This window comes from Taudactylus pleione, unplaced genomic scaffold (assembly GCF_031769625.1).
Source record: "Taudactylus pleione unplaced genomic scaffold, aTauple2 ptg000027l, whole genome shotgun sequence".
Lineage (NCBI taxonomy): Eukaryota > Metazoa > Chordata > Amphibia > Anura > Myobatrachidae > Taudactylus > Taudactylus pleione.
Window position 1 is genome coordinate 4138804 of NW_028284429.1, and position 6570 is coordinate 4145373.

A 6570-nucleotide genomic window follows, 5' to 3' on the forward strand; every position below is an offset into this window, starting at 1 on the left:
GTACTGACAGCCCGCGCTGTAATATATGGGGAAACATGACACCAAACTTTATTATATATTATATATATGGTACTGACAGCCTGCGCTGTAATATATGGGGAAACATGTCACCAAACTTTATTATATATTATATATATGGTACTGACAGCCTGCGCTGTAATACATGGGGAAGCATGACACCAAACTTTATTATATATTATATATATGGTACTTACAGCCCGCGCTGTAATACATGGGGAAGCGTGTCACCAAACTTTATTATATATCATATATAATGGTACTGACAGCCCGCGCTGTAATACATGGGGAAGCATGACACCAAACTTTATTATATATTATATATATGGTACTGACAGCCCGCGCTGTAATACATGGGGAAACATGTCACCAAACTTTATTATATATCATATATAATGGTACTGACAGCCCGTGCTGTAATACATGGGGAAGCGTGACACCAAACTTTATTATAAATCATATATATGGTACTGACAGCCCGCGCTGTAATATATGGGGAAGCATGACACCAAACTTTATTATATATTATATATATGGTACTGACAGCCCGCACTGTAATACATGGGGAAGCATAACACTAAACTTTATTATATATTATATACAGTATATGGTACTGACAGCCGGCGCTGTAATACATGGGGAAGCATGACACCAAACTTTATTATAAATCATATATATGGTACTGACAGCCCGCGCTGTAATATATGGGGAAGCATGACACCAAACTTTATTATATATTATATATATGGTACTGGCAGCCTGCGCTGTAATATATGGGGAAGCATGACACCAAACTTTATTATATATTATATATATGGTACTTACAGCCCGTGCTGTAATACATGGGGAAGCATGACACCAAACTTTATTATATATTATATATATGGTACTTACAGCCCGCGCTGTAATACATGGGGAAGCGTGTCACCAAACTTTATTATATATCATATATAATGGTACTGACAGCCCGCGCTGTAATACATGGGGAAGCATGACACCAAACTTTATTATATATTATATATATGGTACTGACAGCCCGCGCTGTAATACATGGGGAAACATGTCACCAAACTTTATTATATATCATATATAATGGTACTGACAGCCCGTGCTGTAATACATGGGGAAGCGTGACACCAAACTTTATTATAAATCATATATATGGTACTGACAGCCCGCGCTGTAATATATGGGGAAGCATGACACCAAACTTTATTATATATTATATATATGGTACTGACAGCCCGCGCTGTAATATATGGGGAAGCATGACACCAAACTTTATTATATATTATATATATGGTACTTACAGCCCGTGCTGTAATACATGGGGAAGCATGACACCAAACTTTATTATATATTATATATATGGTACTGGCAGCCTGCGCTGTAATACATGGGGAAGCATGACACCAAACTTTATTATATATTATATATATGGTACTGACAGCCTGCGCTGTAATACATGGGGAAGCATGACACCAAACTTTATTATAAATCATATATATGGTACTGACAGCCCGCGCTGTAATACATGGGGAAGCAGGACACCAAACTTTATTATATATTATATATATGGTACTTACAGCCTGCGCTGTAATACATGGGGAAGCATGACACCAAACTTTATTATATATTATATATATGGTACTGACAGCCCGCGCTGTAATATATGGGGAAGCGTGACACCAAACTTTATTATATATTATATATATGGTACTTACAGCCCGCGCTGTAGTATATGGGGAAGCGTGACACCAAACTTTATTATATATTATATATATGGTACTGACAGCCTGCGCTGTAATACATGGGGAAGCATGACACCAAACTTTATTATATATCATATATATGGTACTGACAGCCCGCGCTGTAATACATGGGGAAGCATGACACCAAACTTTATTATATATCATATAGATGGTACTGACAGCCCGTGCTGTAATACATGGGGAAGCGTGTCACCAAACTTTATTATATATCATATATAATGGTACTGACAGCCCGCGCTGTAATACATGGGGAAGCATGACACCAAACTTTATTATATGTCATATATATGGTACTGACAGCCCGCGCTGTAATACATGGGGAAGCATGACACCAAACTTTATTATATATATGGTACTGACAGCCCGCGCTGTAATACATGGGGAAACATGTCACCAAACTTTATTATATATCATATATAATGGTACTGACAGCCCGTGCTGTAATACATGGGGAAACATGTCACCAAACTTTATTATATATCATATATAATGGTACTGACAGCCCGCGCTGTAATACATGGGGAAGCGTGTCACCAAACTTTATTATATATCATATATAATGGTACTGACAGCCCGCGCTGTAATACATGGGGAAGCATGACACCAAACTTTATTATATATTATATATATGGTACTGACAGCCCGCGCTGTAATACATGGGGAAACATGTCACCAAACTTTATTATATATCATATATAATGGTACTGACAGCCCGTGCTGTAATACATGGGGAAACATGTCACCAAACTTTATTATATATCATATATATGGTACTGACAGCCTGCGCTGTAATACATGGGGAAGCGTGACACCAAACTTTATTATATATTATATATATGGTACTGACAGCCCGCGCTGTAATACATGGGGAAGCATGACACCAAACTTTATTATATATTATATATATGGTACTGACAGCCCGCGCTGTAATACATGGGGAAGCGTGACACCAAACTTTATTATAAATCATATATATGGTACTGACAGCCCGCACTGTAATACATGGGGAAGCGTGACACCAAACTTTATTATATATTATATATATGGTACTGACAGCCCGCGCTGTAATACATGGGGAAGCATGACACCAAACTTTATTATATATCATATAGATGGTACTGACAGCCCGTGCTGTAATACATGGGGAAGCGTGTCACCAAACTTTATTATATATCATATATAATGGTACTGACAGCCCGCGCTGTAATACATGGGGAAGCATGACACCAAACTTTATTATATGTCATATATATGGTACTGACAGCCCGCGCTGTAATACATGGGGAAGCATGACACCAAACTTTATTATATATATGGTACTGACAGCCCGCGCTGTAATACATGGGGAAACATGTCACCAAACTTTATTATATATCATATATAATGGTACTGACAGCCCGTGCTGTAATACATGGGGAAACATGTCACCAAACTTTATTATATATCATATATAATGGTACTGACAGCCCGCGCTGTAATACATGGGGAAGCGTGTCACCAAACTTTATTATATATCATATATAATGGTACTGACAGCCCGCGCTGTAATACATGGGGAAGCATGACACCAAACTTTATTATATATTATATATATGGTACTGACAGCCCGCGCTGTAATACATGGGGAAACATGTCACCAAACTTTATTATATATCATATATAATGGTACTGACAGCCCGTGCTGTAATACATGGGGAAACATGTCACCAAACTTTATTATATATCATATATATGGTACTGACAGCCTGCGCTGTAATACATGGGGAAGCGTGACACCAAACTTTATTATATATTATATATATGGTACTGACAGCCCGCGCTGTAATACATGGGGAAGCATGACACCAAACTTTATTATATATTATATATATGGTACTGACAGCCCGCGCTGTAATACATGGGGAAGCGTGACACCAAACTTTATTATAAATCATATATATGGTACTGACAGCCCGCACTGTAATACATGGGGAAGCGTGACACCAAACTTTATTATATATTATATACAGTATATGGTACTGACAGCCCGCGCTGTAATACATGGGGAAGCATGACACCAAACTTTATTATATATTATATACAGTATATGGTACTGACAGCCCGCGCTGTAATACATGGGGAAGCATGACACCAAACTTTATTATATATTATATACAGTATATGGTACTGACAGCCCGCGCTGTAATACATGGGGAAGCATGACACCAAACTTTATTATATATTATATATATGGTACTGACAGCCGGCGCTGTAATACATGGGGAAGCATGACACCAAACTTTATTATATATTATATATATGGTACTGACAGCCCGCGCTGTAATACATGGGGAAGCATGACACCAAACTTTATTATATATTATATATATGGTACTGACAGCCCGCGCTGTAATACATGGGGAAGCATGACACCAAACTTTATTATATACTATATATATGGTACTGACAGCCCGCGCTGTAATACATGGGGAAGCGTGACACCAAACTTTTTAATATATTATGTATATGGTACTGACAGCCCGCGCTGTAATACATGGGGAAGCGTGACACCAAACTATATTATATATTATATATATGGTACTGACAGCCCGCGCTGTAGTATATGGGGAAGCGTGACACAAAACTTTATAATATATTATATATATGGTACTGACAGCCCGCGCTGTAGTATATGGGGAAGCGTGACACCAAACTTTATTATATATTATATATATGGTACTGACAGCCTGCGCTGTAATACATGGGGAAGCGTGACACCAAACTTTATTATATATTATATATATGGTACTGACAGCCCGCACTGTAATACATGGGGAAGCATGACACCAAACTTTATTATATGTCATATATAATGGTACTGACAGCCCGCGCTATAATACATGGGGAAGCATCACACCAAACTTTATTATATATATGGTACTGACAGCCTGCGCTGTAATATATGGGGAAGCATGACACCAAACTTTATTATATATCATATATATGGTACTGACAGCTCGCGCTGTAATACTTGGGGAAGCATAACACCAAACTTTATTATATATTATATATGGTACTGACAGCCTGCGCTGTAATACATGGGGAAGCGTGACACCAAACTTTATTATATATCATATATATGGTACTGACAGCTCGCGCTGTAATACATGGGGAAGCGTGACACCAAACTTTATTATATATTATATATATGGTACTTACAGCCCGCGCTGTAATACATGGGGAAGCGTGACACCAAACTTTATTATATATTATATATATGGTACTGACAGCCCGCGCTGTAATACATGGCGAAGTGTGACACCAAATTTTATTATATATTATATATATGGTACTGACAGCTCGCGCTGTAATACTTGGGGAAGCATGACACTAAACTTTATTATATATTATATATGGTACTGACAGCCTGCGCTGTAATACATGGGGAAGCGTGACACCAAACTTTATTATATATCATATATATGGTACTGACAGCTCGCGCTGTAATACATGGGGAAGCGTGACACCAAACTTTATTATATATTATATATATGGTACTTACAGCCCGCGCTGTAATACATGGGGAAGCGTGACACCAAACTTTATTATATATTATATATATGGTACTGACAGCCCGCGCTGTAATACATGGCGAAGTGTGACACCAAATTTTATTATATATTATATATATGGTACTGACAGCCCGCGCTGTAATACATGGGGAAGCATGACACCAAACTTTATTATATATTATATATGGTACTGACAGCCTGCGCTGTAATACATGGGGAAGCGTGACACCAAACTTTATTATATATCATATAGATGGTACTGACAGCCCGCGCTGTAATACATGGGGAAGCGTGACACCAAACTTTATTATATATTATATATATGGTACTGACAGCCTGCGCTGTAATACATGGGGAAGCGTGACACCAAACTTTATTATATGTCATATATATGGTACTGACAGCCCGTGCTATAATACATGGGGAAGCATAACACCAAACTTTATTATATATATGATACTGACAGCCTGCGCTGTAATACATGGGGAAGCATGACACCAAAGTTTATTATATATTATATATATGGTACTGACAGCCCGCGCTGTAATACATGGGGAATCGTGACACCAAACTTTATTATATATTATATATATGGTACTGACAGTCCGCACTGTAATACATGGGGAAGCATCACACCAAACTTTGTAATATATTATATATATGGTACTGACAGCCCGCGCTGTAGTATATGGGGAAGCGTGTCACCAAACTTTATAATATATTATATATATGGTACTGACAGCCTGCGCTGTAATACATGGGGAAGCGTGACACCAAACTTTATTATATATCATATATATGGTACTGACAGCTCGCGCTGTAATACATGGGGAAGCGTGACACCAAACTTTATTATATATTATATATATGGTACTTACAGCCCGTGCTGTAATACATGGGAAAGTGTGACACCAAATTTTATTATATATTATATATATGGTACTGACAGCCCGCGCTGTAATACATGGGGAAGCATGACACCATACTTTATTATATATTATATATGGTACTGACAGCCCGCGCTGTAATACATGGGGAAGCATGACACCATACTTTATTATATATTATATATGGTACTGACAGCCTGCGCTGTAATACATGGGGAAGCATGACACCTCACTTTATTATATATATGGTACTGACAGCCCGCTCTGTAATACATGGGGAAGCGTGACACCAAACTTTATTATATATCATATAGATGGTACTGACAGCCGGCGCTGTAATAC